We start from the raw sequence: 26,470 nt of genomic DNA, 5'->3' as shown, positions 1-26,470 counted from the left end.
TCTTTTTCAATCATGCTGTAGGCCCCTTTGGCCTTGGACAAACCCCTGGATGCATAAGCGACCGGTTGCAATGTTCCCGGTTCGTTTGCTTGTTGTACACACCCGACCCCGTACGAAGACGCATCGCAAGCTAGCACTAAACATTTACATGGGTCATACAGAACAAGCAGTTTGTTGGAACATAACAGATTTCTGGCTTTCTCAAAAGCAGTCTCTTGTGATTTCCCCCATACCCAGTCATCTCCCTTGTGCAGCAACATGTGTCGGGGTTCTAGCAAGGTGCTTTACCCGGGTAGGAAATCACCAAAATAATTGAGGAGTCCCAGGCACAACCGTAGCTCCATCACGTTCTGTGGTCTCGGCGCGTTCTTGATGGCCTCCGACTTGTTGGCAATCATTGTGGGGCCATCTCCCAGTACAATCCATAGTGGGAGTTCATGCACCGCTCCATCATAGGAGACCTTTACTGCTACACTGCCAATTACAGGGATCAGCTCTTTCGTGTAAGTTCTCAGCTTGGTATGAATAGGGCTCAGCTTGGGTCTTTGTGCCTTGTTGCACCACAGCCTCTCGAAGGCCGTTTTGCTCATGATAGACTGACTCGCACCCATGTCCAATTCCATGGATACTGGAATTCCGTTCAGTTCAACTTTTAACATGATTGGTGGACATTTCATGGTGAAGGTGTGTACCCCGTACTTCTGCCTCCTTGGTTCGAGTCTCTAGTTCAGTTTGATCCGCCATGGATCGGTCTTCCTCTGCAACGTGGTGGTTTGCAGCTCGTCTGCACAATCGCTGGAGGTGTCCCATTGTTCCACAACCTTTGCACGCATAGTGTTTGAAGCGGCATTGATGGGCTCAATGATCACCTCCGCAGCGCCAACAAGTTATTAACTGCTTGATGGCAGACTCTGGGTCATCTGAGGTCGTGCAGCTGGAGGCGCGTACATTCTGCCATATGCATTCCTGCCTGAAGACGACGCTACTTTGTGTACAGTACTTGACGATGCATCTTTATGCGGCGAAATTTGTTTGGTTTTATCGCTGGTGGACATGAATGCCTGGGCTATCGTTATGGCTTTGCTCAGGTTCGGTGTTTCAACATTCAATAGTTTGCGAAGGATAACCGAGCACAAAAAAGTCTCTTTGCATTTGCTCCAGAAATCCATCGAATTCGCAATGTCCTGCAAAGGCGCCTTAGTTCGGCGATGCAGCTCGCCACTTCCTGGCCTTCAGACCGTTGACATGTATAAAATCGATACCTTGCCATCAGAACGCTCTCCTTCGGATTTAGCTGCTTCCAGACCAGCGTACACAGTTGTTCATACGATTTGGTTGTTGGTTTCACCGGAGCAAGAAGATTCTTCATGAGGCCATAGATTGTTGCCCCGCAGACGTTGAGGAGGATCGCCCTTCGTTTGGCAGCGTTCACATTCCCTTCCAGCTCGTTGGCCACGAAGTATTGGTCTAGTCGCTCCACGAAGGCTTCCCAATCATCACCTTCTGAGAATTTCTCTAGGATACCAACAGTTCTCTGCATTTTCGCATGATGCTTCGTTATCTATTACTCGGCGCCAGTTGTTACGTCTCAAATAAAGCAACGTGACTGAGTACTGTAGACATGTGTAAGTATGACCTCAGCCTCTTTATACTGACTCCAGAGTGCCCGCACAGCATGGAAGGCCTGCTTTATATACAGTGCTCCCAAGGGATGCTGGGATCCCTTGGGACTCCAAAGGATGCGCCCTCTGGTGGCGGTAGAATGTTGGTTACAAGGTGTTGCATACATAACAGTATACATCAATGATTTAGACTTGAATGTAGGCGGTATGATTAAGAAGTTTGCAGACGATACTAAAATCGGCTGTGTGGTTGTTACTGAAGAAGAAAGCTGTAGACTGCAGGAAGATATCAATGAACTGCTCAGGTGGGTAGAACAGTGGCAAATGGAACTCAATCTACAGAAGTTTGTGGTAATGCATTTGGGGAGGGCTAACACGGCAAGGGAATACACATTAAATGGTAGGACACTGATAAATGTAGAGGAACAAAGGGACCTTGGAGTGCATGTCTACAGATCCCTGAAGGCAGTGAGCTCTGTTCTGTCTGGAGCAGGCAGTCAGAATAGCTCGAATTAAACTTTGCAAAGTCACTGATTACATTGACAGGGAGGATCTAATTACACATTCCAGAGAAACTGCTGGGTGTGTCTTGTCCTCCAAGAGAACCAATCAGAACTTTGGTGCTGCACATAGACATGTCCGAGCTTTTTCCAGGCGGCGGACACAGAAGGAAGTGCGGATGAGAGGGGGAACGGGAAAGTGAGTGGAGAGGAAAACAAGGATAGCCGTATTGGTAATCAAAACGAGAGTGGTAGAGAGACCTTGTGAGATGGCATGGTCAACGGAGTGGCCATGATTATGGGTAGGTGTGTTTATATGGAAGGAGAGGTTAAACCTGTGAGGAGAGAGAGTAACTTGTGGCACTAACTGGCAGGAAGGACCATTCAGTGGAGTTGAGGTAAAAGATCAGCCATGATCTTAATTGAATGTCGGAGCTGGCTCGAGGGGTCGAATGGCCTACTCCTGCTGCTCTTTCTTATGTTCTTATCGGGGAACAAAAATGAAATTGTTTTTTGGATCTGGGAGATGGAACAGTGGCTTGTTCTGTCTACTCCACACATCGACCTGGTATTGCAGTGCCTCTAGGAACATGCAGCTTCGCCTCTCTGGGGTGGGAAGTTGTAAAAGAGAAAAGAAGAAAAAGGGTTTACAGCTGCTTGACCGTGCTCTCCTTTCCTTCGTAGGTTGCTACTCGCCACAGGTCACTTCTCCTGCCGCCGGTGCGCCATGTTGCCGCCTTCTGCTCAGCAAGGTCAGCAGCTGCCTTTGTGGTTTCCTTTCCGTTTTTGAATGTGGGAACTTGTCCTATATAGAATCATAGGCTGCAATTTTGCCGTTGTTTAGTGGACAGGATGGGTGGTGGGTTAGTTGTGAACTTTAAAATGATTGATAGCGGGCCGGGAGCCCGCTGTCAAACGCGCACACCTGCATTTCCCGATGTCGGGTCTGCCAGCGCTGAGCAGACCTGACCGGCAGTGGCGGGGGACCAAATTCAAATCATTAGTGGCTTGTTTACAGCCACTTCACAATGCTTTTCCTCCCGCTTTTTGAATTGGACAGGTCGCCCACCAGTATCACCGCTGTGCTTAGTGCTCGTCTGTGAAGCTGAGGCGGGAGGTCACTGGCCATTGAATCAGTTAATGAGTTGACAGCTTCAAATGTCACGTCAAAGCTCCCAGCCAATTGAGAAATGTTCCCTTCTCTAAACTGCATTTCCACTAGGGAGATTCAGAAATGCTGAAAGTTTTTACACGAGTCTCCGTCCAGTCTGACCTCATTACCTCTGCCACCATTGACAGATCGCTTCTGTCATCTTTACTTCACCTGCCATCTATTTCATCAGCATGGGTGCCTTTGACTCGAGTGTTCTCAACTCCATCCCGCCACCACTTCAGTGAAACCCCAACACTGCACGAGGTAGGCAAAGCCACAAAAGAGCTCAAGAACAACAAGGCTACGGGTGCGGATGGAATTCCTGCTGAGGCGCTAAAATATGGTAGAGAGGCGCTGTTGGCGCGGATACATGGCCTCATCTCTCTCATCTGGAGGGAGGAGAGCATGCCGGGAGAGCTCAGAGATGCAGTGATCATGTCCAATTTTAAAAAGGGGAACAAATCCGACTGCGGCAACTACAGGGGAATCTTCCTGGTATCAACCACTGGGAAGGTTGTCGCGAGAGTTCTCCTCAACCGTCTTCTCACTGTGGCCGAGGAGCTCCTCCCGGAGTCACAGTGCGGATTTCGTCCCCTACGGGGAACAACGGACATGATCTTTGCAGCACGACAACTGCAGGAAAAATGCAGGGAGCAACGCCAGCCCTTATACATGGCCTTCTTCGATCTTACAAAGGCCTTTGACACTGTCAACTGTGCGGCTTATGGAGCGTCCTCCGTTTTGCATGCCCCCAAAAGTTTGTCAAAATCCTTCGCCTCCTCCATGACGACATGCAGACCGTGATCCTTACCAGCGGATCCACTACAGACCCATTCCACATCCGGACCAGGGTCAAACAGGGTGGTGTCATCGCTCCAACCCTCTTCTCAATCTTCCTCGCTGCCATGCTCCACCTCACTGTCAACAAGCTCACCGCTGGAGTGGAACTAAACGACAGAACCAGTGGGAAGCTGTTTAAGCTACGCTGCCTCCAGGCCAGGTCCAAGATCACCCAAACCTCTGTCATTGAACTGCAGTACGCGGACAACGCCTGCGTCTGCGCACATTCTGAGGCTGAACTCCAGGATATAGTCGATGTATTCACCGAGGCATGTGCAAGCATGGGCCTTACGCTTAACATCTGTAAGATAAAGGTCCTCCACCAGCCTGTCCTCGCCGCACAGCACTGCCCCCCAGTCATCAAGATTCACGGCAAGGCCCTCGACAACGTGGACCCCTTCCCATACCTCGGGAGCCGCTTGTCAACAAAGGCAGACAATGATGCAGAGATTCAACATTGCCTCCAGTGCGCCAGTGCAGCCTTCGGCCGCCTGAGGAAAAGAGTGTTCAAGGACCTACCACCAAGCTCGTGGTCTACAGGGCTGTAATAATACCCGCCCTCCTGTATGGGTCAGAGGCATGGACGACGTACAGAAGATACATCAAGTCGCTGGAGATATATCACCAACGATGTCTCTGCAAGATCCTGCAAATCCCCTGGGAGGACAGGCGCACCAACATCAGTGTCCTCGCCCAGGCTAACATCCCCAACATTGAAGCATTAACCACACTCGATCAGCTTCGCTGGGCAGGCCACTTAGTTTGCATGCCAGACAAGAGACTCCCCAAGCAATTGCTCTACGCGGAGCTCCTTCATGGCAAACGAGCCAAAGGTGGGCAGCGCAGACGTTACAAGGACACCCTCAAGGCCTCCCTGGCGAAGTGCAACATCACCACTGGCACCTGGGAGACCCTGACCGAAGACCGCCCTAGATGGAGAAAGTGCATCCGGGAGGGCATTGAACTCTTCGAATCTCAATGCTACGAGCGTGAAGAGGTCAGGCGCAGGCAGCGGACGGAACGTGTGGTAAATCAGAACCAACCCCCCCCCCTTCCTCTGACCAATATCTGTCCCACCTGTGACAGGGTCTGTGGCTCTCGTGTTGGACTGTTCAGCCACCAAAGAACTCATTCTAGGAGTGGAAGCAAGTCTTCCTCGACTCCGAGGGACTGCCTATGTTGTTGATGATGACTTTATACTCTCTCACCTTGCTCCTCAGAATCTGACCACGATCAGCCCCGACACTCACGTCACCAGGCACACCGGCAGCACCAACAACACCACCAGCAACCTTCTCCGTAATCACCTGATGCTGCACAGGACAGAGGGCATCAGCACACGACCACATTGCTGCCAGGGATGGCCTCACCATGGCCAGATTTACTCCAGTATCCTCCTTGTTTACCGTAGCTTTGGCCAGGTCCTCTTCCTTGGTAAACATACTTCTATGAACCAGCACAATCGGCCAGAGTGATCGAGATTAAATGTTTCTTTTTCTTTTTTCTCCTTTCCATTAGAAAGTATTCCTTGATGTATTTAAGAGTGGTAATTTGGTGCACTTTTATTAATACAGCTGAAAATGGGATTTATCTGGGAAACTAAGCATTTGTAATGAGGGTTTCTAGTCCTCCCTGAATTGGTGCTGCTGGTGTGCCTGATGATGCTGGTGTTGGAACTGAATATGGAGACAGACAGAGTTATGGTACTATGTCAGCTGCTGTGGAGTTGTTTGCTTATACCCTGCTTTGTGTTGTACATAGTGCCATATGTCCTTGTTATCCATGGGTCTTGCCTTGCAGTTTGGCCTAGTTTTGGGCTAATTGTTGTTTTATTTCCTTCTACCTTGCCTCCCTTTGTGCTGGCTGGCTGCAGCTTAAATTGCTTGAAGTTCCTTATCCTTTCTGTCGTTTTACAGTTTCCTTGTTTGCAAGCTGGATGCTAAGTTTGTAGGTGTGAGCAGTGATGGCTAATTTTGATTGTTGAGTGTTTGACCTTTGAAGCAATTGAACGGTATCTATCATCTTGTGGTTTTTCAGGTTTCTGACTAGCTGTGTAAAGTGTGTGAGGTTTAAGCCCATTGTTGTACGGGTGGTTGTAGTTTTCAGAGCAGCACACATGTATGTGGCTGGTTTAAAGTTTGCTGAGGCAAAAGCTGGAGCTAAAAGACTGGTTGCGGGCAGCGAGAGTGTGTTTTGCGAGAGAATGTGCAATGAAATTGTTGTTGGTGTTTGGGGGAAGTGTGTGGGTATTTGTCAGATGAGAGTGTCAGCAGAGCCTTGTAATGCATGTAATAAGCATGTTGTGTTTTTTGAAATTTGAGAGTGAATGTCAAGCCTGCCCCCGGGTTTTGCATGGCAGAAGGGAAACTGTGGCCCTTCCCCACCGTGCCTTTGCGGCGACTGCATAAAAAGAAAGAAGAAAAGGAGATGTTTTGAATGAATCTGCTTTTAATTTTGAAATTCTCCCAAAAGGGAGGTGCACCGTTCCCAGAGACACTGCAATACCGGGTCGATGCGTGGAGTGGAGGGAGCAAGCCCCTATTCCATCTCCCTGTTCCAAAAATCAATTTAATATATGGTCCCCAGATAGGGGACATATCAGATGTTAAACTGATAAGAACAGATTTTTTTTTTTATATCCAATTTCTTTCCAGATTAACTCTAACGCCAAAGATCACTGTGCGCCAATATATTTGATCTGAGCCAAAAGGCCGAGAGGCGAAGTTACACCGTTCCTGGAAACACTGCAATACCAGGTCGGTGCATGGAGTGGACGGGACAAGCCATTGTTCCAGCTCCCTGTCCAAAAAACAATTTAATATCAGATCCCCATAGGGGATATTAAACTGATAAGAACAGATTTGTTTTTAAAATTTTTTTATTTTTATTAAAAAATTAAAAAAAAAATATATATTTTTTTTAATCCAGTTTCTTTCCAGATTAACTCTAACGCCAAAGATCACTTTGCGCCAATATATTTGATCTGAGCCAAAAGGCCGAGAGGCGAAGTTGCACCGTTCCTGGAAACACTGCAATACCAGGTCGGTGCATGGAGTGGACGGGACAAGCCATTGTTCCAGCTCCCTGTCCAAAAAACAATTTAATATCAGGTCCCCATAGGGGATATTAAACTGATAAGAACAGATTTGTTTTTAAATTTCAAGTTATACTTTATTCATAAAAAAATCTGTACAGTACATTCAATGGCATTTCAGTACATTTAGCTGCGGTCAGCAATCCCATACAATACATTTGGGTGCTGACGACAGTTCCGTTCGTTACATTCCTTGTTTTTCAGTTCAAGTGCGATTCGGTACAATAAACGGGATACATTGTGGTACATTCACACAGATTACATTTCATGTGTTACAATACAGTGCCCGGAATGGGTGACGGTACTTTTACATGTTTCTTTTCAAACAAGCATTTCGTAACACACCTTGCATTGTACATGGCACGACATTGGTGTTTACAGATTTGGTGCTCTATGTACACAAAGAGTAAATTACAAATACAGCCCGAGGGAGGTTTGTGCTGATTCCTGCCCCCGGGTTTTGCGTGGCAGAAGGGCTTTAAACTGTGGCCCTTCCCCACCGTGCCTTTGCGGCGACTGCATAAAAAGAAAGAAAAAAAGGAGATGTTTTTAATGAATCTGCTTTTAATTTTGAAATTCTCCCAAAAGGGAGGTGCACCGTTCCCAGAGACACTGCAATACCGGGTCGATGCGTGGAGTGGACGGAGCAAGCCCCTATTCCATCTCCCTGTTCCAAAAATCAATTTAATATATGGTCCCCAGATAGGGGACGTATCAGATATTAAACTGATAAGAACAGATACTACACTTGATCTTAGCCAAAAGGCCGAGAAGCGATGCCGCGGCGGCCCAAACTGTTCTCAGCTCCCGTTTGCCCTCCCTTTATTGAGTCAGAATGACTGTGCCCAAAGACATATAACTGTTGACTCTTTCACTGTTATTTTCTAATTGGAACAGATTAGTTTACAGAAGTTGCCTTTTTCCCTTTTTCAGTGAAACTGCTTCATAGATATGTAAAGTGACAGTATTCCAGCAATCAGATGGAGAGGGTTGTGCCTATCCACACGTACGTCACTGTCAGAGGCTGCGATGCAACCAAAACGTTTTCCAGCAGCTGCGTGAGTGACAACACTACAACCGACTGGTGAGGTGATCTGGCTTCATAACTGTACACACGGGGCTCAGTTTTGGCCAGGAGTTGCTCTGGTTTGTTTTGCAGTAACTTGGTTTTTCTGGCGTAATTTCAAAATCCCCATTTCCCCAATCAATTTGCACCAGTGTAACTCAGTTAGTTACGATTCTTTCAGTTCGTTTTTTTTTCTCGAAAGGGGACGTTACCAGCCACCTACGCCAGTTCTGCCCATTTAGGCAACTTTGGCCAGCTAATAGTTACTCCAGCGTATGTGGCCACTTCAGAAAACCCTTGGGGAGAGTTAAAGAAATCGGCGCAGGTCTGGGAATTAAACATACAGGGGTATCTGACAATTCGGAAGGATAGACAAGAAGGGAAAGGAGGTGGGGTAGCTCTGTTAATAAAGGATGATATCAGGGCAGTTGTGAGAGATGATATTGGCTCTAATGAACAAAATGTTGAATCATTGTGGGTGGAGATTAGAGATAGTAAGGGGAAAAAGTCACTGGTGGGCGTAGATTATAGGCCCCCCCAAATAATAACTTCACGGTGGGGCGGACAGTAATCGAGGGAATAATCGAGGATGTGAAAAAGGAACGGCAGTAATCATGGGGGATTTTACAGATATATAAAACGGAAAAGAGTGACTAAAGTAAATGTTGGTCCCTTAGAAGATGAGAAGGGGGATTTAATAATGGGAAATGTGAAAATGGCTGAGACCTTAAACAATTATTTTGCTTCGGTCTTCACAGTGGAAGACACAAAAACCATGCCAAAAATTGCTGGTCACGGGAATGTGGGAAGGGAGAACCTTGAGACAATCACTATCACTCGGGAGGTAGTGCTGGACAGGCTAATGGGACTCAAGGTAGACAAGTCCCCTGGTCCTGATGAAATGCATCCCAGGGTATTAAAAGAGATGGCGGAAGTTATAGCAGATGCATTCGTTATAATCTACCAAAATTCTCTGGACTCTGGGGAGGTACCAGCGGATTGGAAAGCAGCAAATGTAATGCCTCTGTTTAAAAAAGGGGGCAGACAAAAGGCAGGTAACTATAGGCCGGTTAGTTTAACATCTGTAGTGGGGAAAATGCTTGAAGCTATCATTAAGGAAGAAATAGTGGGACATCGAGATAGGAATAGTGCAATCAAGCAGACGCAACACGGATTCATGAAGGGGAAATCATGTTTAACTAATTTACTGGAATTCTTTGAGGATATAACGAGCATGGTGGATAGAGGCGTATCGATGGATGTGGTGCATTTGGATTTCCAAAAGGCATTCGATAAGGTGCCACACAAAAGGTTACTACAGAAGATAAAGGTACGCGAAGTCAGAGGAAATGTATTAGCATGGATCAAGAATTGGCTGGCGAACAGAAAGCAGAGAGTCGGGATAAATGGGTCCTTTTTGGGTTGGAAATCGGTGGTTAGTGGTGTGTCACAGGGATCGGTGCTGGGACCACAACTGTTTACAATATACATAGATAACCTGGAAGAGGGGACAGAGTGTAGTGTAAGAAAATTTGCAGATGACACAAAGATTAGTGGGAAAGCAGGTTGTGTAGAGGACACAGAGAGGCTGCAAAGAGATTTAGATAGGTTAAGCGAATGGGCTGAGGAGAGGCAGATGGAATACAATGTCGGAAAATGTGAGGTCATCCACCTTGGGAAAAAAAACAGTAAAAGGGAATATTATTTGAATGGGGAGAAATTACAACATGCTGTGGTGCAGAGGGACCTGGGGGTCCTTGTGCATGAAACTCTCCCAAAAAGTTAGTTTGCAGGTGCAGCAGGTAATCAGGAAGGCAAATGGAATGTTGGCCTTCATTGCGAGAGGGATGGAGTACAAAAGCAGGGAGGTCCTGCTACAACTGTACAGGGTATTGGTGAGGCCGCACCTGGAGTACTGCCTGCAGTTTTGGTCACCTTACTTAAGGAAGGATATACTAGCCTTGGAGGGGGTACAGAGACGATTCACTCAGCTGATTCCGGAGATGAGGGGGTTACCTTATGATGATAGATTGAGTAGACTGGGTCTTTATTCGTTGGAGTTCAGAAGGATGAGGGGTGATCTTATAGAAACATTTAAAATAATGAAAGGGATGGACAAGATAGAGGCAGAGAGGTTGTTTCCACTGGTCGGGGAGACTAGAACTAGGGGGCACAGCCTCAAAATACGGGTGAGCCAATTTAAAACCGAGTTGAGAAGGAATTTCTTCTCCCAGAGGGTTGTGAATCTGTGGAATTCTCTGCCCAAGGAAGCAGTTGAGGCTAGCTCATTGAATGTATTCAAATCACAGATAGATAGATTTTTAACCAATAAGGGAATTAAGGGTTATGGGGAGTGGGCGGGTAAGTGGAGCAGAGTCCACGGCCACATCAGCCATGATCTTGTTGAATGGCGGAGAGGCTCGAGGGGCTAGATGGCCTACTCCTGTTCCTAATTCTTATGTTCTTATGTTATGTTCTTATGGTACATCGGAGGCCATTCGGTCTGGGATAGGGGCGGGAAGGGAAGCGGAGAGGACCTTGTACCTAAACGATCAAGCCGTACAAACCACCAAACCTTGCAAATAAAAAGTTCTAAGAATTTAATAAGAAATAAAAAATTGAAATAAGTCCTACCTTCATCTTCAATCTCTGCCCGGGAAGGCAGCGGGCCGGCCGGTGCGGGAGGCCGCTCGGCCTGGGCTGGGGGCGGGCTGGAGAACTGATAGTGCTCTTGCCTGCCAATGATTTCTATCAGTTCTCCGGCCCGCCCCTAGCCCTGGCCGAGTGGCCTCCCGGTGCAATCGATCTCTTAGAAATCGTACTGGGAGGCCCCTCGGCCTGGGCTAGGGGCGGGACGACAACGCACCGGGGGGCCACTCGGCCTGGGGTAGGGGCGAGGAGCGATTCAACTGGCCGGCATCGGGGCCTACAGAGCAGCTGCAGCAAGCAAATTAACAGAGAGGCTGCAGCAAGCAGACGGAGAGGCTGGGAGCGAGGAGCAATGCGCATGCGCGGACATCACCAGCGGACTCCACTGCGCATGTGCAGATCTCCCGGCACAGTTTTCTGCGCAGAACGCTGGCTCCACCCCGACTCGACTGGCCACGCTGCGCGACTACAGGGAAGAGGCCGGACAGCGGCCAAAGTGGCAACAACATTTTTCGGCGCACCTCGAAACGGAGAAAAGCAGCGCAGCTCCGGTAAGTGCGCCGAAAAACGGGCTGGGCCAAATTTGAGGCCACGGAATGGGGAGAGAAGTAAAGCTGAAATCGGAAAGCAGAAAAGTAGAATGTTAATTTGGAAGACAGAGGAAACAAGGGCTAGAAAATAGACAACAAGGGAGTTTGGCAGTGCTAAATGGTATAGACTTCAATGCAAGGAGTATAGTGAATGAGGCAGATGAGCTGAGAGCACAGATAGACACTTGGGAGTATGACATTATAGCTATTACTGAGACATGGCTGAAAGAAGGGCAGGTATAGCAGCCCAACGTTCCTGGTTACACAGGTTTTAGATGGGATAGAGAGGGGAGGGACGGGGGGTAATAAATGAGGGGCGGGGGACGGCAGGATCGCAGTATTGATTAAAGAAACAATTACAGCTGTGAGGGGGGGATGATATGCTGGAAGGATCGTCAAATAAGGCCATATGCAATGAATTGAAGAACAGTTCTCCAAACAGTCAGAGGGAGATAGGGCAGTAATCGTAGGGGATTTCAACTCCCCTAATATTACCTGGGATAAAATTAGTGTGAAAGGTATAGAGGGTGCGGAATTCCTAAAATGCATTCAGGAGAACTTTTTTCATCATCATAGGCAGATCCTTGGAATCGAGGAAGACTTGCTTCCACTCTTAACATGAGTTCTTGGTGGCTGTACAGTCCAATACAGTTTCTGTCACAGGTGGGACAGATAGGCGTTGAGGGAAGGGGTGGGTGGGACTAGTTTGCCGCACGCTCTTTCCGCTGCCTGCGCTTGATTTCTGCATGCTCTTGGCGACGAGACTTGAGGAGCTCAGCGCCCTCCCGGATGCACTTCCTCTACTTAGGGCGGTCTTTGGCCAGGGACTCCCAGGTGTCAGTGGGGATGTTGCACTTTATCAGGGAGGCTTTCAGGGTGTTCTTATAACGTTTCCGCTGCCCAACTTTGGCTCGTTTCCCGTGAAGGATTTCCGAGTAGAGCACTTGCTTTGAGAGTCTCGTGTCTGGCATGCGAACATTGTAGCTTGCCTAGCGGAGCTGATCAAGTGTGGTCAGTGCTTCAGTGCTGGGGATGTTGGCCTGGTCGAGGACGCTAACGTTGGTGCGTCTGTTCTCCCAGGGGATTTGTAGGATCTTGCGAAGACATCGTTGGTGGTATTTCTCCAGCGACTTGAGGTGTCTACTGTACACGGTCCATGTTTCTGAGCCATACAGGAGGGCAGGTACTACTACAGCCCATTAGACCATGAGCTTGGTGACAGTTTTGAGGGCCTGGTCTTCAAACACACTTTTCCTCAGGCAGCCAAAGGCTGCATTGGCGCACTGGAGGCGGTGTTGGATCTTGTCCTCAATGCCTGCTCTTGTTGATAGGATGCTCCCGAGATAAGGGAAGTGGTCCACGTTGTCCAGGGCCGCGCCGTGGATCTTCATGACTGGGGGGCAGTGTTGTGTGACGAGGACAGGCTGGTGGAGGACCTTTGTCTTACTGATGTTTAGCGTAAGGCCCATGCTTTCGTACGCCTCAGTAAATACGTCGACTACGTCCTGGAGTTCAGCCTCTGTGTGTGCGCAGACGCAGGCGTCGTCTGCGTACTGTCGCTCGACGACAGAGGTTGGGGTGGTCTTGGAACTGGCCTGGAGACGGCGAAGGTTGAATATGTTCCCACTGGTTCTGTAGTTTAGTTCCACTCCAGCCGGGAGCTTGTCGACTGTGAGGTGGAGCACCGCAGCGAGGAAGATTGAGAAGAGGGTTGGGGCAATGACGCAGCCCTGCTTGACCCCGGTCCGGGTGTGGATTGGGTCTGTGATGGATCCGTTGGTAAGGATCACGGCCTGCATGTCGTCATGGAGCAGGCAGAGGATGGTGATGTACTTTTGGGGGCATCGAAAGCGGAGGAGGACGCTCCATAGACCCTCGCGGTTGACAGTGTCAAAGGCCATTGTAAGGTCGAAGAAGGCCATGTATAAGGGCTGACGCTGTTCCCTTCATCTTTTGTGCAGCTGTCGCGCTGCAAACATCTTGTCCGTTGTGCCCCGTAGGGGACGATATCCGTTTTTTTTCGCCCCTATGTAACAAGCCCAAACAAGGGAAGGGGTGGTTCTGGACTTAGTTTTACGGAATGAAGCTGGGCAGGAGGAAGGGTTTTCAGTGGGAGAGCATTTTGGTGCCAGTAATCATAATTCAGTTAGATTTAGGTTAGTTATGAAAAAGGAGAAAGATAGACCAGGAATAACATTTATGATAAGAACATAAGAAATAGGAGCAGGAGTAGGCCATACGGCTCCTCGAGCCTGCGCCGCCTTTTAATACGATCATGGCTGATCCACTCATGGACTCAGGACCACTTCCCTGCCCGCTCCCCATAACCCCTTATCGGTTAAGAAGCTGTCTATCTCTGTCTCTGTCTTAAATTTATTCAGTGTCCCGGCTTCCACAGTTCTCTGAGGCAGTTAATTTCGACAGATTTACAACCCTCTGAGAGAAGAAATTTGTCCTCATTTCAGTTTTAAATGGGCAGCCCTTTATTCTAAGATTATGTCCTCTAGTTCTAGTCTCTTCTATCAGTGGAAAGATCCTCTCTGCATCCACCCTGTCAAGCTCCCTCATAATCTTATACGTTTCGATAAGATCACCTGTGATTCTTCTGAATTCCAATGAGTAGAGGCCCAACCTCCTCAACCTTTCCTCATAAGTCAACCCCCTCATCTCCAGAATCAACCTAGTGAATCTTCTCTGAACTGCCTCCAATGCAAGTATATCCTTTCGTAAATATGCAAACCAAAACTGTACGCAGTATTCCAGGTGTGGCCTCACCAATACCCTGTATAACTGTAGCAAGACTTTCATGCACAAGTACCCCCAGGTCCCGCTGTACTGCAGCACTTTGCAATTTTTCTCTGTTTAAAAATAACTTGCTCTTTTTTTTTCTGCCAAAGTGCATGACCTCACACTTTCCAACATTATACTCCATCTGCCAAATTTTTGCCTACTCACTTAGCCTGTCTATGTCCTTTTGCAGACTTTCTGTGTCCTCCTCACACATTGCTTTTCCTCTCATCTTTGTATCGTCAGCAAACTTGGCTACGTTACACTCGGTCCCTTCTTCCAAGTCGTTAATATAGATTGTAAATAGTTGAGTTCCCAGCACTGAGCCCTGCGGTACCCCACTAGTTACTGATTGCCAACCCGAGAATTAACCATTTATCCCGACTCTCTGTTTTCTGTTCGTTAGCCAATCCTCTATCCATGCTAATATATTACTCCCAACCCCGTGAACTTTTATCTTGTGCAGTAACCTTTTATGTGGCACCTTGTCAAATGCCTCCTGGAAGTTCAAATACACCACATCCACTGGTTCCCCTTTATCCACCCTGTTCGTTATATCTTCAAAGAATTCCAGCAAATTTTTCAAACATGACTTCCCCTTTCTAAATCCATGCTGACTCTGCCTGACCGAATTATGCTTTTCCAAATGTTCTGCTTCTTTAATAATGGACTCCAACATTTTCCCAACCACAGATGTTAGGCTAACTGGTCTATAGTATCCTGCTTTTTGTCTGCCTCCTTTTTAAAATAGGGGTGTTACATTTGCAGTTTTCCAATCTGCTGGCACCTCCGCAGAATCGAGGGAATGTTGGTAAATTACAAACAATGCATCCATTATCCCTGCCACAACTTCTCTGAAGACCCTAGGGTGCAAGCCATCAGGTCCAGTGGATTTATCCGCCTTTAGTCCCATTATCTTACTGAGTACCACCTCCTTAGTTATTGTGATTGTGTTCCTCGCCCCCTCCCGATAGCCCCTTGACTATCAACTGTTGGGATATTGTTTGTGTCATCTCCATAAATACTGATACAAAATATTTGTTCAGAGTTTCTGCTCTCTCCATGTTCCCCATTACTAATTCCCCGGTCTCGCCCTCTAAGGGACCGACATTTATTTAGCCACTCTTTTCCTTTTTATATACCGATAGAAACTCTTGCTATCTGTTTTTATATTTCGTGTTAGTTTACTTTCATAGTCTATCTTCCCTTTCTTAATCATTTTTTTAGTCATTCTTTGCTGGTTTTTAAAAGCTTTCTAATCTTCTGTCCTCCCACTAGTTTTGGCCACTTTGTATGTCCTTGTTTTTAATTGGATAACGTCCTTTATTTCTTTAGTTAGCCACGGATGGCTACCTTTTCTTTTACACCCTTTTCTCCTCACTGGAATATATTTTTCTTGAGAGTTGTGCAATATCTCCTTAAATGTACACCACTGTTCATCAACCATCCTACATTTTAATCGATTTTCCCAGTCCACTTTAGCCAACTCTGCCCTCATATCTTCATAGTCCGCTGGTTTGAGATCCAACTTTCTCACCCTCCATCTGAATTTGAAATTCAACCATGCTATGATCACTCATTCCAAGGGGATCCTTTACTAGGAGATTGTGTATTAATCCTGCCTCATTACACCGGACCACATCCAAGATAGCCTGCCCCCTGGTTGGTTCCGTAACAACTCTGTTGCTTGGAGTATAAACCAGGAAATAGTGGGAACTTGTAAAAAGGGAACAACAATAATCATGGGTGAATTTAACCTCCATATTGATTGGACAAATCAAATTGGTCAGGGTAGCGTTGAGGAAGAGTTCATAGAGTGCATAAGGGATGGGTTCCTTGAGCAGTATGTAATGGGTATGGTTCTTAATGAATATTTTGCATCTGTTTTCACAAAAGAGAAGGGTAATGCAGGCATTGCAATCAGGGAGGAGGAGTGTGAAATAGTAGATGAAATAAACATAGTGAGAGAGGAAGTATTAAGGGGCTTAGCAGCTTTGAAAGTGGATAGATCCTCAGGCCCAGATGAATTTTATTCCTGGCTGTTAAGAGAAGCAAAAGAAGCATTTTCCAATCCTCTCTGTCTACAGGTGTGGTACTGGAGGACTGCTAACGTTGTACCTTTGTTTAAAAAGGGAGAAAGGGATATACTGAGTAATTACAGGCCAGTCAGCCTAACCTCAGTGGTGGGAATGTTATTGGAAAAAATTCTGAGGGACAGTTTAAATCTTCATTTAGAAAGACACAGATTAATCAAGGACAGTGAGCATTGATTTGTTACGGGCAGGTCGTGTCTGACTAACTTGATTGAATTTTTTGAGGAGGTAACAAGGAGGGTCGATGAGGGTGCTGTCTTCGATGTAGTGTATATGGATTTTTGCAAGGCTTTTGATAAGGTTCCACATGGCAGACTGATCACAAAAGTAAAAGCCCATGGAATCCAGGGCAAAGTGGCAAGTTGGATTCAAAATTGGCTCAGAGGCAGGAAGCAACGGGTTAATAGGTGTTTTTTGTGACTGGAAGGCTGTTTCCAGTGGGGTTCCATGAGGCTCAGTACTGGGTCACTTGCTTTTTGTGGTCTATGTTATGTCTCAAATAAAGCACCATGACTGAGTACTGTAGACTTGTGTAAGTGTGACCTTAGTCTCTTTATTCTGACTCCAGAGTGTCTGCACAGCATGGAAGGCCTGCTTATATAGTGCTCCCAAGGGATGCTGGGATCCCTTAGGACTCCAACAGATGCACCCTCTGGTGGTGGGAGAATTCTGGTTACAAGGTGTTGCATACATAACATCGCTCCCCCCACCCCCAGCCAAAGTCAATACTACACTTATTTACATGGTTAGACAATCTGGGGCTTTCCGCTCCCTAGTTGATCGTCTTGGTACAAAGACAGGTGCAGATGAGTTGGTTGGGCCTTTGCTGGTCTGCTGCGTAGCTGGCCTTGCTGGGCTGCTGGGGATGATGAGTTCAGCTTTGTGGTCAACCGTGATGTCGGTTGCCACTTGTGTGTGTATCGGAGGGTCGAAGTTGGTGGTGTCCTTTTCAGGTTGCTCGTAGCTCTCTGTGAATCAGTTTGGTTTGGTCCAAATGCTTTCTGCAAGTTGGTCCATTTGCAAGTTTGACCTCAAACACCCTACTCCCCTTTTTAGCTATGACAGTGCCAGCAAGCCATTTGAGACCATGTCCATAGTTGAGTACAAATACAGTCATTGACTTCAACATTGCGTGACAAATTTGCGCGATAATGGTACATGCTTTGTTGATGCCGCCTGCCCTCGACATGATCATGGAGATCAGGATGGACTAGAGAGAGCCTTGTTTTGAGTGCACTTTTCATGAGCAGCTCGGCAGGGTTAACCCCAGTGAGCGAGTGGGGTCTGCAGGGAGCCTTCCGACACACGTTTCAAGCTTTGCTTGATAGAAACATAGAAAATAGGTGCAGGAGTAGGCCATTCGGCCCTTCTAGCCTGCAGCGCCATTCAATGAGTTCATGGTTGATCATGCAACTTCAGTACCCCATTCCTGCTTTCTCACCATACCCCTTGATTCCCCTAGTAGTAAGGACTTCATCTAACTCCTTTTTGAATATATTTAGTGAATTGGCCTCAACAACCTTCTGTGGTAGAGAATTCCACAGGTTCACCACTCTCTGGGTGAAGAAATTCCTCCTCATCTCGGTCCTAAATGGCTTCCCCCTTATCCTTAGACTGTGTCCCCTGGTTCTGGACTTCCCCAACATTGGGAACATTCTTCCTGCATCTAACCTGTCTAACCCCGTCAGAATTTTAAACGTTTCTATGAGGTCCCCTCTCATTCTTCTGAACTCCAGTGAATACAAGCCCAGTTGATCCAGTCTTTCTTGATAGGTCAGTCCCGCCATCCCGGCAATCAGTCTGGTGAACCTTCGCTGCACTCCCTCAATAGCAAGAATGTCCTTCCTCAGGTTAGGAGACCAAAACTGTACACAATACTCCAGGTGTGGCCTCACCACGGCCCTGTACAATTGTAGCAACACCTCCCTGCCCCTGTACTCAAATCCCCTCGCTATGAAGGCCAACATGCCATTTGCTTTCTTAACCGCCTGCTGTACCTGCATGCCAACCTTCAATGACTGATGTACCATGACACCCAAGTCTCGCTGCACCTCCACTTTTCCTAATCTGTCACCATTCAGATAATAGTCTGTCTCTCTGTTTTTACCACCAAAGTGGATAACCTCACATTTATCCACATTATACTTCATCTGCCATGCATTTGCCCACTCACCTAACCTATCCAAGTCGCTCTACAGCCTCATAGCATCCTCCTCGCAGCTCACACTGCCACCCAACTTAGAGTCATCCGCAAATTTGGAGATACTACATTTAATCTCCTCGTCTAAATCATTAATGTACAGTGTAAACAGCTGGGGCCCCAGCACAGAACCTTGCGGTACCCCACTAGTCACTGCCTGCCATTCTGAAAAGTCCCCATTTACTCCTACTCTTTGCTTCCTGTCTGACAACCAGTTCTCAATCCATGTCAGCACACTACCCCCAATCCCATGTGCTTTAACTTTGCACATTAATCTCTTGTGTGGGACCTTGTCGAAAGCCTTCTGAAAGTCCAAATATACCACATCAACTGGTTCTCCCTTGTCCACTCTACTGGAAACATCCTCAAAAAATTCCAGAAGATTTGTCAAGCATGATTTCCCTTTCACAAATCCATGCTGACTTGGACCTATCATATTACCTCTTTCCAAATGCACTGCTATGACATCCTTAATAATTGATTCCATCATTTTACCCACTACCGATGTCAGGCTGACCGGTCTATAATTCCCTGTTTTCTCTCTCCCTCCTTTTTTAAAAAGTGGGGTTACATTGGCTACCCTCCACTCCATAGGAACTGATCCAGAGTCAATGGAATGTTGGAAAATGACTGTCAATGCATCCACTATTTCCAAGGCCACCTCCTTAAGTACTCTGGGATGCAGTCCATCAGGCCCTGGGGATTTATCGGCCTTCAATCCCATCAATTTCCCCAACACAATTTCCCGACTAATAAGGATTTCCCTCAGTTCCTCCTCCTTACTAGACCCTCCGAACCCTTTTATATCCGGAAGGTTGTTTGTGTCCTCCTCAGTGAATACCGAACCAAAGTACTTGTTCAATTGGTCCGCCATTTCTTTGTTCCCCGTTATGACTTCCCCTGATTCTGACTGCAGGGGACCTACGTTTGTCTTTACTAACCTTTTTCTCTTTACATATCTATAGAAACTTTTGCAATCCTTCTTAATGTTCCCTGCAAGCTTCTTCTCGTACTCCATTTTCCCTGCCCTAATCAAGCCCTTTGTCCTCCTCTGCTGAGTTCTAAATTTCTCCCAGTCCCCGGGTTCTCTGCTATTTCAGGCCAATTTGTATGCCACTTCCTTGGCTTTAATGCTATCCCTGATTTCGCTTGATAGCCACTGTTGAGCCACCTTCCCTTTTTTATTTTTATGCCAGACAGGAATGTACAAATTTTGTAGTTCATCCATGCGGTCTCTAAATGTCTGCCATTGCCCATCCACAGTCAACCCCTTTAGTATCATTCGCCAATCTATCCTAGCCAATTCACGCCTCATACCTTTAAAGTTACCCTTCTTTAAGTTCTGGACCATGGTCTCTGAATTAACTGTTTCATTCTCCATCCTAATGCAGAATTCCACCATATTATGGTCACTCTTCCCCAAGGGGCCTCGCACAACGAGATTGCTAATTAATCCTCTCTCATTACACAACACCCAGTCTAAGATGGCCTCCCCCCTAGTTGGTTCCTCGACATATTGGTCTAAAAAATCCCTTATGCACTCCAGGAAATCCTCCTCCACCGTATTGCTTCCAGTTTGGTTAACCCAATCTATGTGCATATTAAAGTCACCCATTATAACTGCTGCACCTTTATTGCACGCACCCCTAATTTCATGTTTGATGCCCTCCCCAACATCACTACTACTGTTTGGAGGTCTGTACACAACTCCCACTAACGTTTTTTGCCCTTTGGTATTCTGCAGCTCTACCCATATAGATTCCACATCATCCAAGCTAATGTCCTTCCGAACTATTGCCTTAATTTGCTCCTTAACCAGCAATGCTACCCCACCTCCTTTTCCTTTTATTCTATCTTTCCTGAATGTTGAATACCCCTGGATGTTGAGTTCCCAGCCCTGATCATCCTGGAGCCATGTCTCCGTAATCACAATCACATCATATTTGTTAACATCTATTTGCACAGTTAATTCATCCACCTTATTGCGGATACTCCTTGCATTAAGACACAAAGCCTTCAGGCTTGTTTTTTTAACACCCTTTGTCCTTTTAGAATTTTGCTGTACAGTGGCCCTTTTTGTTCTTTGCCTTGGGTTTCTCTGCCCTCCACTTTTCCTCATCTCCTTTCTGTCTTTTGCTTTTGCCTCCTTTTTGTTGATAGTTGAGACTGCCTGTTCTGCCTGGCCGTTAGATGCGGGCTTGAACGGGGCAGATGTAACGTGCTTGATCCCATTGCAGGTCATGAATTCCTTGAATTCAGTGCTGGTGAAGCACGGCCCATTGTCGCTGACAAGGACATCAGGCAGCCCATGCGTGGCAAACATGGCTCGTAGGCTTTCGATGGTGGCAGTGGACGTGCTTACAGACATTATTATACACTCAATCCATTTTGAATAAGCATCCACAACAAACAAAAACATTTTGCCTTGAATCGGGCCAGCGAAGTCAACGTGGATCCTAGATCACGGTTTGGAGGGCCATGACCACAAACTTAGCGGTGCCTCTCTGGGTGCATTGCTCAATTGAGAGCAAGTGTTGCATTAGCACACGCAAGACTCCAAATCGGAGTCGATTCCGGGCCACCACACATGGGATCTAGCTGTAGCTTTCATCATTACTATGCCTGGGTGGGTACTGTGTAGGTCGCGTATGAACGTTTCCCTGCCTTTCTTAGGAAAAACCACACGATTACCCCACAAAAGACAGTCCACCTGTATGGACATTTTGTCTTTGCGCCGCTGAAACGGCTTGATCTCTTCATGCATCTCCGCTGGGATGCTGGACCAGCTCCCATGGAGGACACAGTTTTTTACAAGGGACAGTAAAGGGTCCTGGCTGGTCCAGGTCCTGATCTGGCATGCCGTAACGGGTGAGTTTTCGTTTTCAAATGCATCCATCACCAAAGCAAGTCTGCATGCTGTGCCATTTCCACCCCAGTGGTGGGCAATGGTGGCCGACTGAGCGCATCAGCGCAGTTCTCTGTGCCTGGCCTGTGGCCAATTTCATAGTTATATGCAGACAGCGTGAGCGCCCATCTTTGGATGCGAGCAGGGGCATTGATATTGATACCTTTGCTCTCTGAGAATAGCGATATGAACAGCTTATGGTCAGTTTCTAACTCGAACTTGAGCCCAAACAGATACTGGTGCATTTATTTCACCCCGTAAACGCATGCCAGAGCTTCTTTTTCAATCATGCTGTAGGCCCCTTTGGCCTTGGACAAAACCCTGGATGCATAAGCGACCGGTTGCAATGTTCCCGGTTCGTTTGCTTGTTGTACACACCCGACCCCGTACGAAGACGCATCGCAAGCTAGCACTAAACATTTACATGGGTCATACAGAACAAGCAGTTTGTTGGAACATAACAGATTTCTGGCTTTCTCAAAAACAGTCTCTTGTGATTTCCCCCATACCCAGTCATCTCCCTTGTGCAGCAACATGTGTCGGGGTTCTAGCAAGGTGCTTTACCCGGGTAGGAAATCACCAAAATAATTGAGGAGTCCCAGGCACAACCGTAGCTCCATCACGTTCTGTGGTCTCGGCGCGTTCTTGATGGCCTCCGACTTGGCGGCCATCATTGTGGGGCCATCTCCCAGTACAATCCATAGTGGGAGTTCATGCACCGCTCCATCATAGGAGACCTTTACTGCTACACTGCCAATTACAGGGATCAGCTCTTTCGTGTAAGTTCTCAGCTTGGTATGAATAGGGCTCAGCTTGGGTCTTTGTGCCTTGTTGCACCACAGCCTCTCGAAGGCCGTTTTGCTCATGATAGACTGACTCGCACCCATGTCCAATTCCATGGATACTGGAATTCCGTTCAGTTCAACTTTTAACATGATTGGTGGACATTTCATGGTGAAGGTGTGTATCCCGTACTTCTGCCTCCTTGGTTCGAGTCTCTAGTTCAGTTTGATCTGCCATGGATCGGTCTTCCTCTGCAACGTGGTGGTTTGCAGCTCGTCTGCACAATCGCTGGAGGTGTCCCATTGTTCCACAACCTTTGCACGCATAGTGTTTGAAGCGGCATTGATGGGCTCAATGATCACCTCCGCAGCGCCAACAAGTTATTAACTGCTTGATGGCAGACTCTGGGTCATCTGAGGTCGTGCAGCTGGAGGCGCGTACATTCTGCCATATGCATTCCTGCCTGAAGACGACGTTACTTTGTGTACAGTACTTGACGATGCATCTTTATGCGGCGAAATTTGTTTGGTTTTATCGCTGGTGGACATGAATGCCTGGGCTATCGTTATGGCTTTGCTCAGGTTCGGTGTTTCAACATTCAATAGTTTGCGAAGGATAACCGAGCACAAAAAAGTCTCTTTGCATTTGCTCCAGAAATCCATCGAATTCGCAATGTCCTGCAAGGCGCCTTAGTTTGGCGATGCAGCTCGCCACTTCCTGGCCTTCAGACCGTTGACATGTATAAAATCGATACCTTGCCATCAGAACGCTCTCCTTCGGATTTAGCTGCTTCCAGACCAGCGTACACAGTTGTTCATACGATTTGGTTGTTGGTTTCACCGGAGCAAGAAGATTCTTCATGAGGCCATAGATTGTTGCCCCGCAGGCGGTGAGGAGGATCGCCCTTCGTTTGGCAGCGTTCACATTCCCTTCCAGCTCGTTGGCCACGAAGTATTGGTCGAGTCGCTCCACGAAGGCTTCCCAATCATCACCTTCTGAGAATTTCTCTAGGATACCAACAGTTCTCTGGATTTTCGCATGATGCTTCGTTATCTATTACTCGGCGCCAGTTGTTACGTCTCAAATAAAGCAACGTGACTGAGTACTGTAGACATGTGTAAGTATGACCTCAGCCTCTTTATACTGACTCCAGAGTGCCCGCACAGCATGGAAGGCCTGCTTTATATACAGTGCTCCCAAGGGATGCTGGGATCCCTTGGGACTCCAAAGGATGCGCCCTCTGGTGGCGGTAGAATGTTGGTTACAAGGTGTTGCATACATAACAGTATACATCAATGATTTAGACTTGAATGTAGGTGGTATGATTAAGAAGTTTGCAGACGATACTAAAATCGGCTGTGTGGTTGTTACTGAAGAAGAAAGCTGTAGACTGCAGGAAGATATCAATGAACTGCTCAGGTGGGTAGAACAGTGGCAAATGGAACTCAATCTACAGAAGTTTGTGGTAATGCATTTGGGGAGGGCTAACACGGCAAGGGAATACACATTAAATGGTAGGACACTGATAAATGTAGAGGAACAAAGGGACCTTGGAGTGCATGTCTACAGATCCCTGAAGGCAGTGAGCTCTGTTCTGTCTGGAGTAGGCAGTCAGAATAGCTCGAATTAAACTTTGCAAAGTCACTGATTACATTGACAGGGAGGATCTAATTACACATTCCAGAGAAACTGCTGGGTGTGTCTTGTCCTCCAAGAGAACCAATCAGAACTTTGGTGCTGCACATAGACATGTCCAAGCTTTTTCCAGGCGGCGGACACAGAAGGAAGTGCGGATGAGAGGGGGAACGGGAAAGTGAGTGGAGAGGAAAACAAGGATAGCCGTATTGGTAATCAAAACGAGAGTGGTAGAGAGACCTTGTGAGATGGCATGGTCAACGGAGTGGCCATGATTATGGGTAGGTGTGTTTATATGGAAGGAGAGGTTAAACCTGTGAGGAGAGAGAGTAACTTGTGGCACTAACTGGCAGGAAGGACCATTCAGTGGAGTTGAGGTAAAAGGTCAGCCATGATCTTAATTGAATGTCGGAGCTGGCTCGAGGGGTCGAATGGCCTACTCCTGCTGCTCTTTCTTATGTTCTTATCGGGGAACAAAAATGAAATTGTTTTTTGGATCTGGGAGATGGAACAGTGGCTTGTTCTGTCTACTCCACACATCGACCTGGTATTGCAGTGCCTCTAGGAACATGCAGCTTCGCCTCTCTGGGGTGGGAAGTTGTAAAAGAGAAAAGAAGAAAAAGGGTTTACAGCTGCTTGACCGTGCTCTCCTTTCCTTCGTAGGTTGCTACTCGCCACAGGTCACTTCTCCTGCCGCCGGTGCGCCATGTTGCCGCCTTCTGCTCAGCAAGGTCAGCAGCTGCCTTTGTGGTTTCCTTTCCGTTTTTGAATGTGGGAACTTGTCCTATATAGAATCATAGGCTGCAATTTTGCCGTTGTTTAGTGGACAGGATGGGTGGTGGGTTAGTTGTGAACTTTAAAATGATTGATAGCGGGCCGGGAATCCGCTGTCAAACGCGCACACCTGCATTTCCCGATGTCGGGTCTGCCAGCGCTGAGCAGACCTGACCGGCAGTGGCGGGGGACCAAATTCAAATCATTAGTGGCTTGTTTACAGCCACTTCACAATGCTTTTCCTCCCGCTTTTTGAATTGGACAGGTCGCCCACCGGTATCACCGCTGTGCTTAGTGCTCGTCTGTGAAGCTGAGGCGGGAGGTCACTGGCCATTGAATCAGTTAATGAGTTGACAGCTTCAAATGTCACGTCAAAGCTCCCAGCCAATTGAGAAATGTTCCCTTCTCTAAACTGCATTTCCACTAGGGAGATTCAGAAATGCTGAAAGTTTTTACACGAGTCTCCGTCCAGTCTGACCTCATTACCTCTGCCACCATTGACAGATCGCTTCTGTCATCTTTACTTCACCTGCCATCTATTTCATCAGCATGGGTGCCTTTGACTCGAGTGTTCTCAACTCCATCCCGCCACCACTTCAGTGAAACCCCAACACTGCACGAGGTTGGCAAAGCCACAAAAGAGCTCAAGAACAACAAGGCTACGGGTGCGGATGGAATTCCTGCTGAGGCGCTAAAATATGGTAGAGAGGCGCTGTTGGCGCGGATACATGGCCTCATCTCTCTCATCTGGAGGGAGGAGAGCATGCCGGGAGAGCTCAGAGATGCAGTGATCATGTCCAATTTTAAAAAGGGGAACAAATCCGACTGCGGCAACTACAGGGGAATCTTCCTGGTATCAACCACTGGGAAGGTTGTCGCGAGAGTTCTCCTCAACCGTCTTCTCACTGTGGCCGAGGAGCTCCTCCCGGAGTCACAGTGCGGATTTCGTCCCCTACGGGGAACAACGGACATGATCTTTGCAGCACGACAACTGCAGGAAAAATGCAGGGAGCAACGCCAGCCCTTATACATGGCCTTCTTCGATCTTACAAAGGCCTTTGACACTGTCAACTGTGCGGCTTATGGAGCGTCCTCCTCCGTTTTGCATGCCCCCAAAAGTTTGTCAAAATCCTTCGCCTCCTCCATGACGACATGCAGACCGTGATCCTTACCAGCGGATCCACTACAGACCCATTCCACATCCGGACCAGGGTCAAACAGGGTGGTGTCATCGCTCCAACCCTCTTCTCAATCTTCCTCGCTGCCATGCTCCACCTCACTGTCAACAAGCTCACCGCTGGAGTGGAACTAAACGACAGAACCAGTGGGAAGCTGTTTAAGCTACGCTGCCTCCAGGCCAGGTCCAAGATCACCCAAACCTCTGTCATTGAACTGCAGTACGCGGACAACGCCTGCGTCTGCACACATTCTGAGGCTGAACTCCAGGATATAGTCGATGTATTCACCGAGGCATATGCAAGCATGGGCCTACGCTTAACATCTGTAAGACAAAGGTCCTCCACCAGCCTGTCCTCGCCGCACAGCACTGCCCCCCAGTCATCAAGATTCACGGCACGGCCCTCGACAACGTGGACCCCTTCCCATACCTCGGGAGCCGCTTGTCAACAAAGGCAGACAATGATGCAGAGATTCAACATTGCCTCCAGTGCGCCAGTGCAGCCTTCGGCCGCCTGAGGAAAAGAGTGTTCAAGGACCTACCACCAAGCTCGTGGTCTACAGGGCTGTAATAATACCCGCCCTCCTGTATGGGTCAGAGGC

General features: G+C 47.6%; 2 non-coding genes and 2 pseudogenes across 2 annotated transcripts; all 4 read right to left on the bottom strand.

Moving 5' to 3' along the window:
- Nucleotides 1-6,586: 6,586 nt before the first annotated feature.
- Nucleotides 6,587-6,790, bottom strand: LOC139274213 (U2 spliceosomal RNA; annotated as a pseudogene).
- A 44-nt stretch (nt 6,791-6,834) lies between these two features.
- Nucleotides 6,835-7,023, bottom strand: LOC139274275 (U2 spliceosomal RNA). Its single transcript, XR_011595441.1, has one exon. It is a non-coding gene; the product is annotated as a U2 spliceosomal RNA (small nuclear RNA).
- Nucleotides 7,024-7,119: 96 nt separating this feature from the next.
- On the bottom strand, nt 7,120-7,283 carry LOC139274281 (U2 spliceosomal RNA; annotated as a pseudogene).
- A 513-nt stretch (nt 7,284-7,796) lies between these two features.
- Nucleotides 7,797-7,987, bottom strand: LOC139274444 (U2 spliceosomal RNA). Its single transcript, XR_011595502.1, has one exon. It is a non-coding gene; the product is annotated as a U2 spliceosomal RNA (small nuclear RNA).
- Between the last annotated feature and the right edge of the window lie 18,483 nt (nt 7,988-26,470).

This window comes from Pristiophorus japonicus, chromosome 9 (assembly GCF_044704955.1).
Source record: "Pristiophorus japonicus isolate sPriJap1 chromosome 9, sPriJap1.hap1, whole genome shotgun sequence".
In the NCBI taxonomy this organism is placed as follows: Eukaryota; Metazoa; Chordata; class Chondrichthyes; family Pristiophoridae; genus Pristiophorus; species Pristiophorus japonicus.
Note: the sequence above shows the minus strand (reverse complement) of the source record. Positions and strands in the feature narration are given on the sequence as shown.